At 33.8% G+C, this 25,141-nt stretch overlaps 1 protein-coding gene across 1 annotated transcript in view; it reads left to right on the forward strand.

The window, feature by feature from the left end:
• Positions 1–27: 27 nt before the first annotated feature.
• The window catches only part of bsk (mitogen-activated protein kinase dJNK), a 144,599-nt gene continuing 119,485 nt past the window's right edge, over positions 28–25,141 (forward strand). The window contains exons 1-2 of the mRNA XM_089085392.1: positions 28–791; positions 19,440–19,485. The gene's annotated coding sequence lies outside the window, so the exon portion shown is untranslated. The remainder of the gene's footprint in view (positions 792–19,439; positions 19,486–25,141) is intronic.

Consider the following 25,141-nt stretch of genomic DNA (forward strand, 5'->3'; position numbering starts at 1 on the left):
CGGCTCGGCCGGGCCTTCGTCTCAGTTCGGGTTCGTGTCTCGTTGCTGCTGCGCACGGGGCGCGTCCGCTGCCGCGGCTGGCACTGTGTTGTGCGCTCTCGCACTCTCTTGCGATTCGGACGCGGACGCGGACGTTTTTGAGGTTAAGTGGCGCACAGGCACGGCTCTGTGGCTAAATAGCGAACGGTCGGCTGTCGTCGCGTCGTGGTCACCGTCGTGGTGTTCGTGTCGCGCGTCGTTCGCGCGTACGTCGTCGGCTGGCTCCATGTTGCCGCCGGTGGTATGACGTCATCGAGTGTCGGTGTCGGTGGTGCCGCGCGTGTGTACTCGAAGTCGTTGTCGTCGTCGTCGTCGTCATCGTCATCGTCGTCGTCGTCGATCCTCTCTCCCATCGTTGTCGCACGCTGCCTGCAGCTCCGTCGCGCATCATGCTACTCTCGTGATAAAGTTTGACGTTTTTCTCCCCTTCTCTCTCTTTCTCTCCTCTTCTCTTTCTCTTTCTTATCTCTCGCGAAACGCGGAGTGTGCAGCCGCTGCCACCGCCGCCGCCGCCGACACCACTACCACCATCGTCGTCGCCGAATCATATCGGTGGCTGCCACGGCGTGTGTACGTGTGTATGTGACCTCGTCGTTTCTCCCGCACGTTCTCCCTCTCTGTCTTTCTTTCCCCATAATCACCGTCTCTTCTCCGCTATCTCCATTTTCTACGGACGAACGGACGGACGGGACGCCCGCATCGGGAATCCGCATCAGTCACCCGCGGAACGTCCGCACGGCTCAGCGAACCAGGTGAGTGCCAGAAATTACATAATATCGCTTCTCTTTCTTTCTGTGTGATCGAACGCGCGGCGCGGATGGCCCCTAGTCTACCTCCCCTTCCCACCCTCGCTCCCGCACGCCGTAAAATCGATTCGCTATTGAGTGACAGGTTAACCTCCAATTCGGCCAGGCGAGCACCAGGAAAGAAACGTCGTCTCTCGCCGTCGGTTAGTGTTTCCGCCTTTAATGCGTTCGCGACCTTCTCTTTTTATCTACGTGAGTATCTCTTTCTTTTCCAATCAAGCTTTTTTTATCCTGCTCCGAAATAGCTTCGTCAAACAATGAATGAAATTGTCGGAGCAGTGACCGCACCGAAGGAGATCGTGAGCTCCGATTATCGGTTAAAAGAAAAGCCTAATGATAACGAAGGCATGTGCGAGCAGGTCATTTTGAAGCGTATGGCCGCGTTATCGCGTTACTTTTCGGGCTCGTTCGTCGTCATCGTGTCGCTCTAAATCGTTACGTCGAGACACCTGCGGAGTGTCCGGCAAGAAAATCCGAATTGCGAAACTCGAAATATTGGCGCGATCATTATATCTGATATTATTTCATCGCTGATATTTAATTGTCACCATTATCGTTATTACCATCGTTGACAATTATTATCGTCGATTCCAGTTCGACGATTTCGTTATCTAGTTTCGTAGAATCGTTCTTATTGTCGCGATTACAGTTGTTAATTGCTACGTTTGCCGTTACTATTGTACCGCCGATTAAAAGGGAATCCTTGCATCTCTACCTCTGCGTATTAAAGCGAGAGAAACTCCAGGATTGTTTTGGAAATAAATGTCCTTAATCGGAGAATAACAGATTAAAAAGCCCGACGCGGATTAAAGTTTTACGTGCAAGCCGGATTCCAGATATTAAAGGGAAACTGCAGCGTAATTTAAAACGCGTATTTAAAACATTAAAACAAAACCACATTGCTACAAAACGTCCGAGGTATACGTATGTCGGGATGCATCGCGCGTTATCCTTTTTTGTGAATTGTTTTGTCTGCTTTATGTAGAATTAATAGACCTTGACAAGAGAGAATCGTGATGTCAATCATGTACACGTCACAATAATGAGATAAGTTCATAAACACCGCGTTAATCTCTCACGAGCCCGAGGTAAATAAATTAATATTTAATTAGTAGGTAGTAACGGAGTCGTTAATCTACCGAACCGGTAAATCGTCTTCTATCTAGGGTATAAAAGGTGTCCTAATTCCCCCCTCCCCTTCCCCTTTCGTCTCCAAGTTTCTTGACAAACTTAATTTTCGTACGACTTTCCTCCATTGGAACATTTATCACGCTCTGTCTTCTGTTTTCAATGTCAAACACTCTTAAATTAGATCCCTTAGCTGTAATATTGCTGAACACGATTTCACAATTATGTATGAAATTACCCCTCGATCGACGTCGTTTAGGGCAGTGGTTCATTCTTATTTCAAGAATCGTCTTAAATAATGCTAATACGAATCTGTGATTAGTTTATGAGATCTTAAGTATATATGTAAATAGGATATCTACTAACTGCAAAAATTTGGAAAATCTGGAAGTCTCAGGGAATTTGTTTAAAAAAAGCAGGGAATTTCTCAAAGAATATTTTATTTTATTTCCATATTGAGATTTTGCATTTATATATTTTCTTTTTATGCTATTGATGCTATTTAACCAACCAAAAAATGTATTTCTTATTGCGACTTTTATTTAATTTTAAAAGAAAATATTAAGGGCTTTGCACAATAAATGTATACTTATTTCTAAGATACATTAAAAAGTACTTTCATTTTGCTTGTAATTTTTAACAAATTGCCTTGAAAATCAAGGAATTCTCAAAGAATTTTTTTTTTCTTTTTAGTAGACATCCTGTTAAACAAAAACAAACAAAACAAAAACAATCTTAAGCATAAGAACTGACTATCGCTGAGTACCGCTGCTAATATTTTCGAAATTATGAAACGATAATCTCGTCTATCTTTTAACGTCGCATGTTATTTAATTAGATTAATTCGGATTAGACTTTACTACAGACAGTAAAGCAAACACATCTCGCTGAAGGTTACTCGCGACCGAAGTCATCTATCAGCCGAGCTCACGCGGTCGGACGGTTCTCCACGTTATATTGGCGGCGTGTTGCTTTGACAGCAGATCGACAGACGTAAACAGCCGAGCGTGTACGTGATTTGCATATCTATTCGCATCTCTCCTTTCCTCTCTTCTCTCTCTCTCTCTCTCTCTCTCTCTCTCTCTCTATCTATCTATCTATCTGTCTCTATCTGTCTCTATCTCTCTATCTTTCTCGCAGCTTTTCGCTTGGCTCTGACCTTAATTTACCCGTGGCCACCGACATGGAAGACTCATTCGCGCGAACGAGCGAGCTTTTCGGCATGCTCGCGCACCTGGCGACGTTATTTATCGACGCGCCTAAATCCGTCGCGTCGTCGTCGTGCCGTAGCGACGAATGTCAACGGTACCGCGTTACCGCGTCGAAATTCGTTGTTCTCGGTCTGCCTATTATCGATGAGTTAAAACTCGACGGCTTATATCGATGTCGCCGATAAATCAGACCATTCGCTACATACTCCTTGCATTACCTTGCCCGCGCACAGTGTTTTTACTCGGAGCTTCTATTTACATCAGAAATCACTAGCGTTCTGTTATTACATGATTCACGATTTTATCATATCGAAGTCCTCCCTCTTCGAGACCCATCTTATACGTTATGTTTTTGCGTGAGATATATCGAATGGTCTTTTTTTTTTTTTTTTGTTTGCTCTACTATTATACGGAATCTCGAAAACGGGAAAAGACAACAGATATGAAAATATTCCTAATAAAAATTTTATAAATATGCATGATACAAGGGTAAAATAACTGGAGCGCGCGTAAATTAAATCTTTGATGTAATATAAATAGTAAAGAACTTATTTTTTTTTTGGTCATAAAAGTGGAACCCTTTTAAGAGTGAAATCATTTTAAGGGAAATTTGATTTGTGGCAGGCGAGTATTTTAGTAACGAATGAAATTTACTTATATAAAAATTAGTTATGTATTTTGCTCATTTCATATCCTAGAGTTTGAAGAGTATGAAAAGTTTGTATAAAACATTTATTTATTTTCTGTATGATCGATGTTATTTATGAAAAAAAAAATACCTATAAATGTTGTGTACGACGCATAAAAATCGCGCGAATCATTTTACAGGCGGTACAGCTTCGTTTTATTTGATGAGAAAGGATAATTTATTCGATTGCATATCCAAACGAGACATAGTATCGATCTACCTTTCGCGATTGTCACGAGAGAGCGATAATTCAAAAAAAATTAATAAAGTACACAAGCATCCACTTCCATTCCAATCGTTCCGATATGCTTGAAATATGACGCGTTAATTGCTCTCGGCTTGTTCAATCGGACAGAATTAATCACAGAGAACAGAAATATTTCAATTCTTCTTTGCCTTTGACAATGAAGTGATCGATTTTTCTTGCTTGTCGATTCAATAGAAATTTTTAAAAATCTAATAAAAAAAAAAGTAAGTCCGAAAAATTTAATAGAAAATATTTGCATGCGTGGATATCTGCATAATGTCTAGAACATTTTTGTTTAATTATAATTATTATTACGAGCTGAATTGAGTAAAATAGAATCGATTTCAATTAATGAATTAATTAATTGAAATTATAATAATTGATTTTTTGAAGATGAAATAATTTAGATAAGTTGATTTATATCTCAAAGTTTTTAATGAAATTTACTTTTATACAGGACACGCGTCACTTGATAATTGACAATATAAAAACTAATCCCGCTAATTGTTATCAGTTTGCAATTAACGAGAAAGAGCGCGAGGAATTCTCGTTATAGGCAAGTTGCATGTGTGATATCGTCATTTTATTAAAATTATGTTCAGTGATAATCGACGCTCGTGCACGTGTCGTCGTACTTGGCTGCGAAACAACGGATGTTAGGCAGCAATCGGACAATTGTTGGTCAAATTAACTAGTGGTTTATCCGCGGTGTTTGCCGCCACGTAACACGTGTTTTAGTTTACACATATCGCTGATTTATTTCTTGCGAATTATTATATATTGGTGGTTTTCGTGGTTTCCGTTTTATTTATAACATCTCGAAATCATTTTTTATATTTAATAACTGACGTTGCATTGACAGAGAAAAGGAATATAAATCGTCAATATGCATAATTTGAATTCATAATTTTATTAAATTGATAGAAATTGTGTAAATTACAAATAAGTGGAATTCTTGATTAAGAAATGACAAATTAATATAATTAAAATGAATTATTCGTTTGGCAAATAAATTTGAATTAAATGAGATTAACAATTACATATTTTACGTGGCATTTTTTAATTATTTCGCAATCTCATATCGCGGTATGGGATTTTCTGGTTTTTATTTCTGCAACGTGTGAAAACATGTGTATACATGAAGCAATGTACTAAAAATTTTTCTCGTTTGCAACGTGCTGCCATCTCGTGTTTTCCGCGTTTTCATTCCCATATCGTGACCTCATCGAACGAGGTCACGTGCGTGTTCGAGCATTTGTTCGTTGAACAAATGCCTCGTAAACGAGCCTTTGGAGTTTGCTCGAGAAAGATTCTATATCGCTAATCTTTGAGATTTCTCTTTCTTCAAGTAATCGCACGAAAGTCTAAAGATTTAATTGGCAAAGCAAATTTTAAGAATTTTGATTCTCTTTTAAGAGCAATTATTATTATTACTAGTACTATTTTTCTGTGATAAATTTCTGTGATAATGTAATTTCTGTGATTTTTTTTTTAGATAATTTCTAAATATTGATGACATGTAGTATAATAATAAAGCATAAAATTAAGCTTAAAATTAAGCTTTATTTATAGAGATAGATTTATAATTTATTCGTAAACAAAATTAATGTTATTATGCAAATAGCTTCTGAATTGAGAATAATATATTAAATACGTTACAATTATGTTATAATTACGTTGAACATTAAACTTTGCCTTTTTGGAATATCCATAACTATTTTGAATTAATTTCTGTATAATATATAAATTTGATTTTAATAAAAAAAGCTTTAATAAAAAATATTTTATAGATAATATATATTTCATAACTTTCTCATTTTTCTGACAAATCTTACAGAAGAGAAAAAGAGAGAGTAAGACAGAAAGAGAGAATTAAAGTTAGATTCCGTCTCTAAATTCAAATGATTAAAGATAAGACTGTCGATTTTAAGGATAAATTATATAAATTAATATTATTAACTAAAAACATTTTTCATGTTAAATAAAATTTGTTTAAAATTACTGTTTACTGGATTAACACTCATTCTCAAATTAATGTATATATTGCGGTAAGCCAAGGCACTTAGGCAGCATATTTTTCACGATATTATACTTTTTTCCTTGTCAAAGAGGGCGATTCTTGCAAGAAGGAGGGGGTTAAAGCTCGGACCCGTCCAAGTCCAAGGTGATCGGCATTCTCCGGCTCGACGATTCCACCCTCTGGCTCGTGACGTAGGGAGAGAGTCAAGTTTTGCTCTCTCGCAACGCGATGCGAGAGATAGGTGGTGGCGAAGGCGAGGCGTGGTGGCGAAGTATTGATCGCAACCACGAGCGTGGCGCGATTTCCCCCTGACCGCCCCCCTACAGCCCTCGACTGAACGACCGACCGACGTCATCCGCCGTTTAAACCCCTCGCCACCCCCGGCTGCCCCACCTGTTCTCCCCTCAACGCCGCCAACCCCTACGACCCCTCTTTATCTCTGTCTTTTTCTCTTCATATCTGCGTTCTCTTCATCTTCGCCGTAGTCGACAGCATTCGATGTCGAGACGACGAAACGAACGTTACCAATGTGATCGTGTCGGCGCTTTAACCCCTTCCGCAATCTTTATTTATCGAAAGAGCGATCTGGTTTTTTCAACGGGTTGTTTGCATTAGACTGTAGAGACTTCAGAAATTTTGAGAACTTTATGATAGATGTAATATTGACCGAGGGTCAATATCTCTCCATAAGAGATGATTTACTCATAATAGCTTTCTATATAGTATATTGTTTTTTTGTTGTAATATTACTTGTCAATTGTTCTCATATTTATTATAATAATTCACAATTTTGATGAATTTATTCTCTTGGATTGGATTGTGTAAAGAATTTTTGATGAATTTTAATGAATTTTGAGATTTAGAATTATAATTATTATTATAAGAAGAATTATAATTATTATTATAAGAAGAATTATAATTATTATTATAAGAATTATAATTATAATTGTATGTATCACGTTTTTAATTATTTAATAGGTAATATAATTACGTAAATTATTTAATAGGTAATATAATTACGAACTATGATTGTATAATGAATATTGAAAATGATACAAAAGAGAAACAAAAGAGAAGAGTTTATTAATGATTTACAAAAGAGAAGAGTTTATTAATGATTATTTTTTTACATAATTCCGTAACTTGTCTCGTGTTTGTGAAAATTGTGAAATACTCTAACTAAATTGTCAATTCTATTAATTAAATTCTTTTATGAATTTTAGCTAATTAAATAAAATTAATATAAGAATATGAGAATTAATATAAGAAAATTAATATAAGAATTTGAGAATTAAAAAAATATTTTTTACAAATTGATATAATCTATATGTTTTGTAGGAAAACAAATAAAATTCGAGAACAAGAACAATCTTTTCTTCTTAATGTATAATTATATTAATTTATTAGAAACAAATTGTAATATTAAAAGATGTACGAATCTGAAAATGTAACTATAATTATCGCAAGAGACAGCGTGATCGATCTTTCTGTTATGTGAATCGTTTCGAGCTCTTCGAATTTTACTAGAGATGATCTCTGAGAGACGATTTCATTTTTCTCGATCTTATATGACTTAATCATTTCGCCATACATAATAGCTTAGTCGCTATTACTAAAGTACAATCAATTATCGCACGCTAATAAAACAAATAAGTTGAAAAATAAGAAATAGAAACATCTATACCTGAAATGCTAAAATCTAACAAATATATAATATAATACGAATATATCGAGACAGAATCTCTTGTTTCTTTTTTTATATATTTTGTATATAAGATGTATTAAAATAATTCTTTTGTATTTGAATAGGAATTAATTACTGATTACTATTTTTGAAATACAATTTAGAATTTTATTTGATAGTCATTTTTACCAAAAAATATTTAAATTATAAAAGATATTATTTTCTTAACTAAAACTGCAACAAAAATTAAAAGATTTTGCAAATGATAATGATCGAATTCTAATAATTTATATAAATAAAGTTATCAAATTTATTTATGATACTTATCTGTACAATCATATAATTATTTTTTTAATGAACGACGAGACTAGAAAAACATGTTTTCGTTACCTCACGAAACCTTACATGTAATCTTAATATATAATTATAAACACAGTGACGTAATTATACACACGAGCATATGTGTAAGCGATGAAGTGTGTTAATATTTGCCAAGCAGTTATCACTAAATTAGTTATAAAGCTTCAACGCCTCATAATAACATTATACTTAGGTCGGCCAACAACCGAAATCTCATTACTTTTGAAGGAAGTGTTATCTAAAGGTTAAGCCTAATCTAATTAACACTACAAGCAATATTCGTTTTAAATGAGTTTGTATTTAATGTAATTGTAATTATAACCAATAATTGTGCAATGCAGTATACGGTATTAACGACTTGTTTTTATTATCTACGTCATCATAATATGTAAACATTGTTTATAATTTAGATTAGGATTAATTGATTTTAACCTTGAAACTTTTTTATCGCGAATTATATTATAGATTGCAATAATCTAAAATTCTACAAAAAATAAAGAAGAATAGTATATATTTTTTTTATAATAGTACACACAAATCTTTTTTGTTCAATTTTTTTCTCTTTCCTCAGTTTTTTTTATACAAGATAAATGATAAGTTTTTGACAATAAGGTTGTTACAGACAAATTTATTCTTACAGAATGTCCGTACATTGCCGACAGATAAAAAATTGTCTAATTACCCACATATTCTGCAATGAAATAGTCATGCTGAATAAGAGTTGTCGCGACTATTTTTCAAGATTCTTATCTGGCACGCAATCGTATTAATCCTTGCCTTGCCGCTGTACTCATAATCATTTCAAAATGAGAAGATCACGCGATGAAAGACCTCCGAGACTGTATACGCGACTCACGCATCTCTCCGTTTCGCGCAGGAATTTTGATCCTTCGCGAATATTTGATATGAAAAAGAATGCTCAAAGGATAGACGATGGAAGAGCGATAATGGGATCGAAATCACCAGTAGTGTTGTCGACTGATTGACTCTCAACTATCTTGTTACGCGCCATTGTCATCCCGCATTCGCGGCGGCATGCAATTAAATTATCCGCTGTGTGTGCGATTTTACTTATATGAGAGAGAGAGAGAGAGAGAGAGAGAGAGAGAGAGAGAGAGAGAGAGAGAGAAAGAGAGAGAGAGAGAGTGCGTGCGTGCATAGAACGACATTAAGTAATCCGATGACGCTCAATGTCTGTGGAATTGCAGAATCTTTTACGGGTTTCCATTTCTTATGCAATTTCTTGGATTCTCTTCAGTCTGCATTAAGTGACATCTGACATTTTATCAATAATTATCAATAAAATACTCTGTTAATATATTTTTATTTGTGTAGATTAAAATTAAGATTGTAAATTACAAAGATGAAACCAAAATATTTTCAAGTATATATATTTATATATATTTTCAATATTCAATAATTTCAATATTTTCAAATATTTTGAAATGTCATATATGAAAGACGTCAAGTTTGAAATAGAAATGTCGAATTAAACTTGTTTTAATTAACTGTAAATTTGTAAAGTTCTAAAAGTACAATAAGATAAAAAATGCATTTGCTATTTTCTAATACTCACTCAGAGGTAGTAGTTTTCTAAATTAATAAATTAATAAATTAATAATTAATTTTTCATTGTAAAGTAATTTTAAGAATAAGTAAGAATCAATATCTGTCAAGATAGAAGGAGAATAAGAGAAAAATAATATATTAAATATTGCAATGACTTGCACAGATTAAACACTTGTGAGTAACGATTCTAAAATATGAACAATATGTGAAAAATTATCTCTCTTTCTTATGTATAAATAGTTATTATATAATTTAATCTATAAGGATAAAATGCATATAATAATTTCATACGCTTTAATACACTTACATTATTTATTAAAATTTATTACATTAAGGGAGTGAGAGAAGGAAGGATTTATCCTTTTGTATAGTTTTAGAAATAATTATATTAAAATAAACTTAACGTGTATTGCTCAAACTTAGCTTTGTATCCATATTATCCGCGCGCAATAATCTTCTTTTTATTCATTCAATCCCAAACTTTTCGATCGCGCGATCATATATATTCCAACGTCTCGATTGCGATCACTATCGGGAAAGAGAATCTATTTCTGTAAATTTCGGCGGCGAATAACGAAGGATGCGAAAACGGAAGCGAAACGAGAGTGGGAAACGTGCTGCCGCTCCTCGTTTATGCGTCTTCTCGGCTTATAAATTCCACCCAGGGACTCTTTCCTCTTTCCGTTTCCTTCTTCCCGCTTTTTCGCTTTCGTCAGGTTTTATCCTCGCGGACCGGGGTGTCTTCCGTCAGGTTTCGCCTATTAAATTTGCGCTTCGCGGACACCTTCGCGCATCTCGCTACTTACAGATTCTGCCCACGAACGAAACGAAAGCTCCCATAAGAATTTCACGCTCGCCGCCTTCGAGAGATTTTTTTCGCGACTTTTTTCTCCGCTTCCGCTCTTCGTTTCATTTTTGCTTCTTTCTATTCTCACTGTTTCCGACAGAAATCTTTATCGTTTGTGAATCTCGCGAGGAGATCGCGCCGTGTGGAATCTTTCTAATGCTCGCCGACTCGCTAGCAGAAATGCTGATTTTGTGTGTGAGATCGACGACTGATTACTGAAACTGGATAATTGCTCCATATGCATTCAAGCATGTGCTTCCTGTGTTTAATATTGCAATCGATGCGGCTAATTATGTTCAAACATACGGCGAGTTAGGTGTACCGATAAACTGTTATATTTCTTTTATCTCTATGGAATAATTGTATGAAATTGTATAAAATATGTAAAATTAATTTATAATAGAACTTTTTTCTAACTTGAGAGAACACAGGATATAAAATAGTATAAATTAAAATAATTATAAAATATTTTTTATATAAAATATAAGCAGCGTTTGAAAATTTAATCTCATGTAATATATATAATTTAAATTTTATATAATTTAAATAAATTAGCGAAGTTGTATTTTTAATTACAAAAATTAAGTTATGCAATTATATTCAGTAGTATGTGATATATTTCTTTTATTTTGATTCACATTTTTTGCTGTATATTTTAATTATGTAAATAATTTGAAACATATTTTGTATTTATATCTAAACTAAAACATTAATTTAAAAATACAAATTTTCAGAATACAAATTCAAAATAGAAACTTTTTAATTTTGGATCTTCAAGACAATAAGAATAGAATGCCTTTAGCATTTAGAATGCAAAGAAATTTTTAGAATTATGCAATTTCTAAAACACCGAACAATATTCTTGGAATGCTAGAAATAGAATTTTTTTAGTCCTTATCGCAACGTTTTCGGAATACTAAGCGATTCTTAGAACTTCGAACAACAAGAACTTAGAATGCTAAGCAATTCTCGGCTTAATCACATCGATTGAGTGGCTATTTGCCGGTATTCCGCGAGTAGGTCGCTCCATACATTGACCTACACTCCTGCTGCTTCGACCAGCGGCCTTTATTGGGAGGCGAGTTTGCTCGGAGAGTACTCGAATAGTCAGGCCGAGACGACCACGACCCGAAGCTCCGTAATTACGTTCTAAGAACAGCCAGAAGCCGAAGCCCTTCACTTTATTGCCCCTTAGGCTATTGTGATGTCGTGGACATCAGGTGTTCATAAGCTTCGCGCGAGATCCGTCCGAAATTTCGATTAGTTTCGATTAAATTTCAGCGAAGTTGAGAACAACAAGTTTTTATATTATCCTCGCAATGTACGCGAGAATAATTTGCCTTTTCATACGAACAAAGGTAGACGATCATATGACGAGTGTATCGTTGTTCGAGACAATGCAACGGAATATAAAGCAGCGAATAGTTCAGGCATTGTTGGTAGTTCCCGGGGGTGCGACGCATCAAAGATCGGATAAACGGAGGAAAACATGCGGTTGCAGATAAGTCGGCAAGCGTGGAAAAAAGCGGGAAGATCGTGGCGATAGGCGCGTTGCATTACTGGTGGTTGGCAGTTCAATTTTAGATTGCTGTAAATATTGTAGAGAAGGAGAAAAAGAGAGAGAAAGAGAGAGAAAGAGAGAGAGAGAGAGAGAGAGAGAGAGAGAGAGAGAGAGAGAGAGAGAGAGAGAGAGAGAGAGAGAGAAAGAGAGAAAAACTAGTCGTTGTGACTACGGACCTGTCGACGATAGCAGAAACGTCTGTCACAGGTTCGGAACAGGTTTGGGACAGGTTGCCTGTTGTCGGTTTTACGTTGACGACCGTTCAAGCTAGAAAAAAAAGAGTTCATTGAAATGGAAAACTGAATTCTTTAAGAACGATGTGTGTGCAGGATTGTTAATAAATACCTTGTATTTTGCTGTATTAAATTTGAAAGAAGTGCAGAATGATTTTTCTTTTATATATAATTTATTAATTTATATAATTTATAAGGGAATAATGATATATAAATTTATCACGCATTTTACAATTATAATTTATTTTTCTTATTTGATTAAACATTATTCGTAGTATGCGATTAATAAAATGTAATAAAATATTACATTTTATTACATAATAAAATGTAATATAATTATATTATATTTACATTTTATTATGTAATATAATTTATTTTACTAATTTATATAATATAATTTTTTATTTCTTTTATTTTTTTTATATTTAAAATGAATTTATAATTTAATTTAAAAAATTAAAATTCAGGTAACGTTGTATAAAATGGAACTTGGGTATTTTTATCAGTTTCTATATGTATATGTTTTATAAATTTATACAAGATATAGAAAATTATTAATATTTTGTAGAATGATGAGCAGGAATTGTACCATTTTATATTTTATTCTGAGAGTTATTTGAAGCTATCCAAAATAATGAAATTCTTCAACTTTGTTGATTAACTTTTCTGTTAGCGAATATTAGCTTGCAGTTCATTTGCTAGGCGAGCTTGCGAAGATAGTTTGAACTATGCAAAAGCAGTGAGACTCGCATTACATCGCACCGAACTTTACGCATGGTTTTGAGTTTCGTGGTAAAGTGGCTCGACGGAAATTCTGTCGTCTCCCCTGCAGGATCTTCTGCGCCATTTTGTTAGAACCCTCTTTGGCTCTTCCTACGAGAAGAGTTTTGCACGTCGTTCAACCTGCGTAGTGTTGCTTTAATATGAATATCTATGCATGAATTATTCACAAAAAATTAGTTGAAATATCACATTTATGCATAAGATATGTTTAAGATGTAACTATAGCGAAAATAATGTTTATACGTAAGTATCTCGTGTATTTTATGTATACATAATATGTTGAACGAAAAGGAAACGAATGATAATTATTTCATACATTTATATCATCTTTTAATTCTAGTGTTAAAGGTGAAGAACTTTACTATTATTTGATATCAAATAACGAAATTAATCGATAAGATCAGAAATTAAAAATTGAAAGAATAAATTAAAAATTATCACACTCTAAAATATAAATGGTTTTTCAAATATTTTAAATACTTCTGGAGAGTGCCAAGAAAAAATAAATAAAAAAAATAAATAAATTAATATTATTACGTTTGAAATATATATTATAACGCTACTATTTGCAGTTAATTTCTTCTTCGCGTCTGCATTTGTAATGTATCTTTAAATTATTTTCACGTACATTCTTTGACTGTTTCTAGAAGTACTCTCTCAGGAAGAAAACAAGTTTTCCCTTTCTTTTTTTCGCTGTTGTTGCTGCTATTTGTTGTACTTTTATTTGACGTATCTCTCTTTACGAAGTGGATTAAAAATGATGGCAGCGCGGCGGCTCCATCTGACTATGTGAACAAGGGTGGTAGAATTCTCCTGTACCATTTTATTAAAATCCCGGAGCGCCGGTCGCGAGTAAATCATCTTCGCGAAGTCGAAACAGTCATAAAACAAGTCGAGGATGGATGAACAGCGTCGCGTCGCGCGTTTAATCAACAAATGTGGAAAAAATTAAAAACTCAAACCAATATTTCCCAACTATTTTTATTTCTAATTTTTCTTAATTATACTATATTTATTGATTATATTAATTATACGATTAGTATTAAACATTATTAATCTCATATATGCGTTTATAGCTAATTTGAATTACTTAAAAAAATAAAAATCTGTGCACTAAAAAGTAAAATTTTAGTGAATGATTACGAAATATTTTAATTATCGATTGTAATATTAATTTTTTTACGCACATCTATATCTTTTATGACTTGAGAAACGTTGTATTATTGAACAAACATCATAATGCTTTCTATACAGTGAAAAATGTTACTCGTAGAAAAATTCACGCTATCTTTGAGTAAATATTTTCTGCTTTGCTAGTTATTTATTGCGTTTGGAACTGCATTTGACATTATTATTTTATAAAATACTCTAAATTTAATATCTTCTTCTCTTTTCAGAATAGATTTATGAGAATTTCATTTTTTTTTTTAAATAAGATATAAATACGTGGCATCTTTTTCGCTTTTTAATATTAAGATATTTTAAATTTAAACCAAGATATTTTGATCTTTTACTTCAATTAACTTTTGTTGAGATATTAATTCTTAGGTTAAATAATTTTTAAAGAAAAATCTGCAGAAAGTTAGTTAAAAAAATATTTTTACTAAGTTCTTATTTATGTTTTTGGAACTTGATTTGTAAATATTAATTTTAAATAATATTTAACATTGAATAATTATAATTATAAGGCAGTCTGATTAGTGAAATTGATTTCCGTTTCGCGTTGCGGAGTACATTTTCTAAGTGCATATCGGATGCTGTTCGTCTTTCACGGGTCCACAGTCTATTTACGGATCCGCCTCCCTCGGTTACGAAGGGGTTGAGCCCGCAGGCTTGGTTATCCATATTTAAATACCTTTCGCCCCCTCGCTCGTATCACTCCGCTGAGCTTTCCCAGCGGGTAATCGCGCTTCTGGGATTTTATAGGATTTCTGTCGCGTACGCTGCGTTCCGTTTTATTTCTGTCCCGTTTCACATATCGCGGTTATTGTACCTGGATACGACACGCTATCGATCCAAAATTTCGCGTGAGCATGAACGTGTGATTATAGACCGCAAGAAATAGCCGGGAAAATTGTGATGGATAGACGTGACATTTATTTCGAACTCTTAATGTCGAGAAAATACAACAGTTAATTGAAATTTTAATAGTAACTTGTTATCATATTTGATTGAAATAATTACGCTTTGCATAGTATATATTATTATTTTTATAATAATTTTATTGAATTTGTCTTTTTAATGGTATCAGTGTTATAGTTTATTTTAATATATAGAACAAGGTTTTATCTTTTAAACATTTATAAATTATAAGTTAAAAGATTATAAATATTATTTAACACACACACACACACACACACACACACACACACACACACACTAAATAATAATAATAATAATATATATATAAAATTATTATATATATAGTAACCTAAAGTTTTATAAAAAAAAAAAAATATATATATATATATATATAATTTTTTTGTGAATTTTATTTACATTTTATTTGTTCAATATGAGATAGCAAATGAATTTTTCAGAAGTTTGGCCGAGGTTATCGAAATCAGCTTTCACCTTTCCGTATTCAGGATAGGCATCTGATCGAACACCCATTTTGTCAACATCATCTTTCGCACATGATCGCATCAAATATCTTTATCTAGAAATGTCGCATCGAATATCTTTATTTAGAAATGTCGAGTTGGGGATTCTCTCTCTCTCTCTCTCTCTCTCTCTCTCTCTCTCATGTTATATTGTTATTGCTATTCTTTCGTTTTTTTAGTCTTTTATTTACATATGTACAATATCAATTTTTTTTATTACTAAATATTTTATTTCATCTGCTTTCATTTTCAGTATTGAAAACGAAGCAGTGAATGGATTATCTTTTTTTTTGAATTTGCAATTTCGAATCGACCTATAATAATTTCCAACGTTTAATTGAAAAATATATTCAACTTCCCTATAGTCTCTCTCTAAAGTTTCATTAATTTTGGTCGAATGGATCGCGGGTTTTTATGGCAGAGATATATAGCATATAATCGCATACAATTCATCATAGTCATTAATTGCAAAGTTTGCGTCGTTTTTGTTATAACATATATTATAGTGAGAATGAAAGACAAGCAGTGGGCAATAAGCAAGTGAAATAATTAAATTAAAAATAATGGCTTTTTAAGATAATTGCAATTAAATATTTTGCCAACCAAACTTATATTGAGTTTAAAATTGAAACAAACTTTAATTTTCAAGATTATCTATTTCCGTTATTAAAACTTATTATTTCCATAAAATGAGTTTTTTTCATATCTAGTAACAATTATCACGTTTAATATAATAAAATAAATTATTATTAATCAAAGTCGTGACAGTTTTTTCAGAATAAATTTATTATTATTCTGATTAAAAAGATTGATGAGTGGAATTTTTTATTTACAGAATCTTATTTATAAATTGCACGTTATTTCTCACATTTATTACGTATAAATATTATAATATTTCGTGAATTATATATTTCTCGGAATCGTGTCTTGTCAAGAGAGAGTACTTGACGTATACTCAACGTAATCCATATAATTATTGCGACGTTGCGTAGCCGAACCCTGCAAAAGGGACGTCTGATTCTCCTGCAACCCCTTCGTACCAGCTCTCAGTTAAATTGGACAATGGTTCTCGCGTCGATGTTTTGTCGTGGCAGCAGATTGCGCTGAATTTGTCGACATGCGTCGCTGACAATCGTCGATGGAGATACAAATACGTGTAATTACGTATAGTTTCGGTTTCAAATAAAAACTCATATCCGGATAACATTTTATATATTTAGATCTATAATTTGTATGTGTATTTGTATGTATTATAAATATGCGAATTTATAAAGCACAAAGTAATTGTTAAATTGTTTAATTTAAGGCTTGTAAGAAAGATTTTGAGTAATACGTGTGAATATTGAAAACATTTTATGGCGAATTCAATTAAAAAATTGTTTTGTCTATTACTTTTTTCGATCGAATAGTTTGAATACAAATTTTTCTGGTATTCGATAGATATATGAATAACGGAAGTTAGACTCGAGAAATCATCGATCGTCAACTGATATCTCTATCAGTAAGATCCTAATAGCAATTAACGAGCGTGCGAATCACGTTCTCACCGCACTTACCATTAATTACCGCTGCGCCATCTTATCGAAACGTCGTCTGCACGGTTAATTTACGTACACCTTAATCTACGTACCCTTAAGAACTTGATAGTTGAACTACTGATAGTTGAAGTTCACATTTTATTCCACGAAACATCACGGAAAAATATTATTTTTAGATAACAACATATTGACATGATAGAAATCAAACGAAACAAATTAAATGCTTGCGAGTTTGTGTGTTCACTTTTTTATATTCATAGTAATACGTATTTCTAAAAAAAATAGAAAAAAATAATAGTATAGAAAAGATAGTATGTTCGTTTGGAAAATTGGAATATAATTTTCTCTCAGTTTTTTTTCAGAGTTATAACAATGGAGGAAAAAATTGCCGTTATATTATTTTTTGATAAGAGTCACTCTAGATAGAAATCCACTTGAAATTGAACGAGAATTGCTATGGATTTGTTAATCCTGACTGGCGAAAAAGTCAACCTTTCCTTATTTCGTTAACGTAACGAAGGTAACCTTCCTCGGATCGTTGAAAACGTTCGACGGAGTGTGTACGTTCAATTTTCATAATTGATCAAATATCAAACAAGAGGGTAGCGGCGATACAGGGTAGGAGAAAGGGAAGCGGGTAGCGTCGAACTCAATTTGCTCGATATGCCGTTTTACCGAAAGATACTCCCTTTTTATTCCAAGTCCCTCGTCCTTTCAGGAAGACCTCGACATTCCTCGCGCGTTCGCGCTTTCACCCTCGTTCCTGCGCGTCTCGGGACGTCGTTTTCAATTAGACGATGCATCGCGACGCCGACATCGCTCGAGGGCCGTAGGGCGAAGAAGGGCTCTTCGGGGCCACTCTGCTTCTCCCGATGGAGTCATTCGTTCATTCGTGGAATCGAAAATGCGGAGAGGAAACCGCGCCCGTGAAAACAACCGCGACCCCCCGCGGATTTGCGAAAGTCAGACAGAAAGTCAGGGTGGAAACGGAACAGGGTCGGATTTTGTCACTCGGATTTCTGTATACGTCTCATGTTCAAATGCAAACTCTATCGGATTTTTAGTTTACGGATCACGTTGTACACTTTGTTCGATAGAAATAAAATTGAAAATTGTTTGCATTGCTGAATGAAAAAGTATAATCCACGATTACATTTTTTGTTTTTATAAATTAAAAATTTTTTTTGAACAATTTTGCGGAAGATCCCTTGATAATTAATATTGGCTTTCTATTAAATTTTATATTATGTCATAAAAAAATGTCTTGAAATGCTGAACTTATTGATAACTAACAAAGAAACGATTGCGAAAGTGTCCCCTTTCGATTTGATAAGCTTTTAATATTTTATTATCTTTTATATTTTAAATCAAAATAAGGGACACATATTTTTATATGTATAATATCTGTGAGATATATTATAATTGTACATTTTGAGGATATATTCAGAACATATATATGGGATATTTCACTTATCGTATTTTCTCAGGTATGTACTCAGAATATCAACATAGCATAGTATTGTTCGTATATGCTTAGGATATACTCAGAACATTTACATAATGTGTCATTTATCGTATATTCTCAAAATGTCCACTCAGTATACTCAAAATGTATACTCAGAATGTATATGATATATCATGGCTCGTATATTCTCAGAGTAAGTTAAAAGCAAATATTATGACGAATTTAAATAATAATTGAAAATAAATAAAATACCAAATTTTCTATTTACATTATTTTGCAAAATATTAAAATTTAAAAGTGTCTTAATATTAATGTAATGTGATTTAACTGTAAAAATTAATGGGTACAAATATTTTTATGGAATTTTGATAATAATTATAAAAATATGTTTTGTTAGAAAGATATTTTAACAATTTTATTACATGCTATAAAATACGTTGATTCGGCCCTGCGAAGGGATTGTGTTGTTCTCGAATGATTCTCATTAGAGCTTTTCCTCGTTCGTTCTCTCGTTTGATCGCGATCTTCACGCTGGAGAACAAAGGAGTGGATTCTCGTCATTTTCCCTCAGACCTCTTGTAATTATTCGATTTCGGCATTTGTTCACCTCGAGTATCTCATTAATTCCACTGACTGATGTCCGAATATCTGTTGCAGGGATCAACGGCGAGGAATATGGGATCCTTCGTGGCATCCTGAATCGGTGAGTTTTCTTTTTTGCCAAGCTTGAGAAATTCTTATTAGCGATCGTATCAATTACGCAATTATATCGTAAGATGTATTAAGGGAACGATCGATGATGCTTGAAATTAAATAACGAATAACGATATTACTAAAATAAGATTAATAAAATATATATATATATATATATATATATATATATATATATATTAATCTAAACTGAAAAAAGTATAACTACATTTATATGTTTATTTGCTATAATATGACACACTCTTATGGATAAATAAGCAAGAAAAAAATGATTAAAATTCTATAGCTTGAAAATCAATATCTTCGTTAAGGGATATCAATCAATATAAAGGCCGATCTCGAGTACGTCAGCGAATAGATTATTATCGAAGTTGCGGACAATGCTCCAAGATGAGATGTTATCATTTTGCAAGTAATTAATTGCCAACTGACGGGGATTATTAGAAGCGAAAGATCTCGCGGTGACACTTCGGACGTGCCTGTCGAGCCTGTAATTAAAGCCCTAGCTTACATCCCCAGTAATGAACAATGTATATGCATCTTGACATTATCGATCATTATCACGCGAGCACAAACTTCCCGAGGAGAGCGAATCCTGGAGAAGTCATCGATCATTGTTTTCAAATCGGCATTTCGTTGAGATCTTTTCGAATTTATAATCTTTAATTTTTTTTTTTTAATTTTTATGAAGGATAATTTTTTAAGTATCGAATATAAACTTGTATTTTGTGTGAAATTTGTATTTCGCGAATTATTTTTTATCTTGACTATTATTTTTTTCTGACTTTTCTATCTTGTAATAATTATTTGTTAATTTTTTTTCGAAAAAATGCGGAGGTATTGAATATAAACTCATTTATATTACTAAAAATTGTGACTAAAAATTAATTCTTTATTTTTTGCAACAATTTTACGTTATTTGAATATTGAAATATTTTTTCCAACGTGCAATAATTGCGACTATGAAACTTTTATAACGGATTAATTTCATACGTTAGAATAATTAACGAAACCGTTTGTTCTGCAAGATGTCTCGGTCCGTTTCTTAATTAATAGAACTAATCAAGCTGATAAAAAACAAAAGACAATCCGGAATTCTGTGAAAACGCGTTCTCCTACCTTTTAATTGAATTACTATTCCTCTTTTATATCCCACTTTTCGTTTTTTTTTAGACTATGTCGAGTGGAGCTTGGCCTTTGTCACACGCGGTCGTTCCTAATTAGCTAACACAATTGCGTTGATCGAATCAGCGACTACGAAGTTTATTTTTCTACGTCGATATATCTGCGCTAGATCGATAGAGTAAAGTTCTATTACAATTTTTTCAAACGCTTTTTATTAATTAATTATGAAGAGGTTTGGTAGATAATGTCGGAAAATCGTTAATTGAATTAGAATCAATCAGGATATGTATAACATTGAAATATTCTCCAACAAATTTATTTTAAGAATTAATGATGGCTGTGATTAATTTAAATAGTCATTAATAAAAGATTGTAATTTTCAGGAAATTTGATTGCTACATAATAATAAATTATTTTTATTAAAAATTGCATATAGTACTTTTCTTTATTATTATAAGTACTAAAATCTCTCTAAAAACGTATTTTATAATGGAGATTAAAATTATATAATTATGATTGTACAAGAATTATATTCATTTTATTGTTATAATTAACTTATGTTTGAGAGATATCAGATCTTCTGATGATAAAATAATAACTAATTATATTATCATAATAATATTATAGTAATATTATAATGTACAAATTTAATAAGTTGATACTAGTTTCTAAGATTTTATCATAAATATTGTTATTGTAAAAGTAATATATATAACTAAAGACATCTTGTTGACATTATCTTAATCATTTCTATTGATTTTACAATATTACATTTGGAAATTAGTACTTTTAAATCATTAATTATTTAAACGTTTCGAATTGCATTTAAGTATTACATACATTGATTATTATTATTATCGAAATTTGTGCATAATTATAAAAATGCGTTGCAGTTTTCTGAAAACCGTGTAGATCTCCCCGTCTAATCACTCAAAAATCTTGATGTGACTCGGACGGGCTATTAGTGTTTCTTCAGGACGAGAGAAGAGTGGTTCTCGCGCAAGCGCAACCTCGTAATGGGAATGGTTATGGATTTTCGGGCACCGCGACCTTCGCGTGACGACCCACGCTCCTCCTTGCGCTCTGCATATTGTCAACTGACGTTGCTCGTATCGCCGGGGCACCACCTCGCGAAGAACCCGGCGTGCACTTCCGCTCGGATGAACGATCTCTCTCTCTCTCTCTCTCTCTCTCTCTCTCCTGCCGTCGTAGATCCAAACTTTCTCGCGCGGACTGCGGACCACTGCTTTTCTATTTCATTATTGATCGTACATATCAATTTCATTCATTTATATTATTTCCATACGGTAGTATATCTTGTAAGTTACAAAAATACACTCAGTTACAATTCATGAATATTTTAATTATAGTTTTTGTGACAAATATTTAGAGAAACATGCTAACAATTTTGTGAATTATGAAACGGTTGAAAAGAGAGAATCGTGTAATATAATCAAGCTTTAGATATCAAATTGATAATAAAAATATATATTTTTATTTGTTTTAAGCGGAACATTTGAAATTAAAATTTAATAAAATTTTGTATTTAAATAATGAAATTTTTTACGAAATTTACATAAATAATTATTAATTTTTATATTTTTGGTTTAAAGTATTTAAGATATTTTTCTGATTAAAAATTTGTCATTCAAATTAATGTCAAATTAAAATTAATGTTAATTGAAACAACTTACATCTTGTATAATTTTTACAAAAATATACAAAAATTATTTAAGCAATAAGTCTCTCTGCATTATTTCAAGTTACATTTTAATCCAGACTTGATTTTGTTTGAATAATTTTAATAACACAAATAAAAGAAGCAGTGTCATTCCGAGTGAATCTAGTATATCTTTTTGCAGTTTTAAAAGATAAAATCTCCTACTTTAAATGACATTCTTGTCGGGTATTTACAATTAACATTATTTTACATAACGATTTATATCTATCACGCTGCTCCGCAAATAACGAATTCTCTTTTATTTTTGAAAAAAATACATCGTACCTTAATACCTTAATACCTATTAACTTAAATAACCAACTCGCAAGCAACTCTGCTAATCCCGCGAACGTGAATCAAAAAAGCGTCGGTGAAAATGGGCTCGGTGGAGTGAAGGCAAAAATGCGAAGTATAGAAAAGAGGCGTTCACACCGGGGACTGTGTTTCACAGAAACGACCCTCCTCGCGCGCACGAGCTATTGAAATCGAGTCGTTCTCTTTTTTCACACAATCACGTGTTCCGCTTATTCTACGTATGTATCCACCTCGAAGATCTCGAGCGGCATGAGCGATGTCAGGAAGCGTGTTTGCTCACGGTTTACATCGTTCCTGCTCATCCCGCTCGCTTGCCGTTTGTTCTCTTTTCCGATTCAATGTTTGATCTGTTTTCATCAACCGTGTTATCCCCCCCCTTTATGTCGCGAACATTTCGTTCGTTCACACCATCCATGATATCTCGCATCACCCGTCCGCGAGGAGACGAAGTGCGTAGTAGGATAATGTAGACAAATGGTAATATTGCAGGCGAGGAAACAAGTCGGAAAGTATTAAGTAACTACTAAGGATACGGGGTAATCTAATCCAAGCACTGTTGGCTGTTTCAGAAAGTTTCAAGAAGGTTGTTTTTGCTTATTATCCTTTTAGTGGCTTCGTAACTTTGTGTCTCGCTTGTTATGAAGATGAGCGATGAAAAAGAGAGAATATGCTTTTCAACTTTAATATTTTTATTAGTCGAAGTGGAATTTTTGTGACGTGAAGCATAAATATTTTAAGTCTTTGTCTCTTGGTTGGAATATATGTAAATATGCAACGATATACAAAAGGGCTGTTTTCATCATTTCTGATTCCCACGTTTAACAAACACAACGGTTGGGGATTAAATCGCCCTACTCAGCTTCTCCTTTTTCACGAACGAAGGTAAAGCTTAGAAGTCGACAGCTTCCCCTGGTTAACAGCCGCAGAATCGCATGTCGCGACTGTAGTTAGTCACGCGATGAAAAGTGAGTGTTAAAGCCGAACGTTCTTACTTTGTTCAGGACGATGCACTTTCACAGAGTCGTAGAGATAATCGAGAGTTGCAAAGTAGTTATCTACTCTTAGAAATTACTCTTACAATTTCATAGGTCATAAAGCATGAAGTTTATGACTCATAAATTTTAAAATTAATTTATTGCGTAATTAGCGGAATGCTTAAATATAAAAATACAAATACAAATTCTAGAGGAATCTTTTATTTAAATCACTGCCGAAAAAATAATAGACTTTAATTTTTTTTAAGGAAAGCATCGCTGGGAAAGGGCGGGATGGGAATTTAATCTATTTATCTTGAAATTTAAGTTTTCTCTTCTTCCCTTCTCTTATTTTTTTTTACATAATTCATTGAAATATTTAACGTCCAAATTCGAGATATGGAAAATGCAAGAAAAGTTTATCTTTAATTAAATTTCCGCCGTGGAAAAATTGACTCATTGCTTTCTCCAAAGACTCTATACTCTAGGGAGACGTTATGTATTATGAAGTCAGCATAACACTGTTCAGCTCTTATCTCGTCACGGAAGTTGCATGGACACGTGGGTTCGCTCCTCCACGGCTCCACAACTATGATTGACACCGCGGTCGAGTGGTTTCCTCCGGAGGGTTTGATGGGACTTTATAAACACCTCGAGCACTTCTCAAACAGCTATCGCCTGTAAATACCCTCTGGGGCCCTATCTCTTAGAACCTTTATGCCCTAAGTCTCGTAATGATTCCGCTTGCACCGCTTGGACGACGACGAATCAACTCGCCCTCTTGGGAATTCTCCAAAAGAGACTCTCGCCTGGTCCGCGAGCTGAGCAAGATCGAAGTAATAGGAATCGATAGCGAGAGAGATGTCGCCGTTCCCGAGGTTGCCGGAAGCTCATTGGAAGTGATACGCAGAGAGGATGAATATGGATGAAGGTGGACGGTAGTCAGAAATCACGAATGGTGGGATGTAGGCCTGGTGAAAAAAAAAAAAATGTCCGTTGCAGATGGCACTCATTCATTGAAAATCCTATTGCACTCGCTCGCGTACGTTTTTATTGACGATGCGGTGTGTTTGTTCTGTAACCAAAGGGCTTTGAATCGACTCGCCACTCCTATTACGATTTGTCCCTGCAAATAGGATGGAATCGCATTCGTACACGGTTCAGTCCACGGCAGTTAAAAGTTTCGATCGATGAATTTCCCTGATTGAACCGAACAAGTATCAGTCGTCAGCTGGTAAAAAATATACAACAAATGTATTTGCCACGGTCCATAAGAGTGCATAATGGCGAACGGGTTAAACAACTCCTCGCTTTATTCCGCTGTCTATCATCCCCCCCCTCCCCCGTAATCTCCCCTTGTGCGAGAACATAGAGAGTCGCGTCGTGATGAGATGTTAGTACGGCGGGCTATTTCTCGTCGGGAATTTTTCTCAGGAGCACGGAAGCAGTCGAGCGTGCGGATCGAAGGTGTCTGCAGGTATCATGAAGTGCATTCGGCGAGTTGTAGATGCGGC

Source organism: Pogonomyrmex barbatus, unplaced genomic scaffold, assembly GCF_055798465.1.
Source record: "Pogonomyrmex barbatus isolate J1 unplaced genomic scaffold, ASM5579846v1 scaffold1, whole genome shotgun sequence".
Classification (NCBI taxonomy): Eukaryota; Metazoa; Arthropoda; class Insecta; order Hymenoptera; family Formicidae; genus Pogonomyrmex; species Pogonomyrmex barbatus.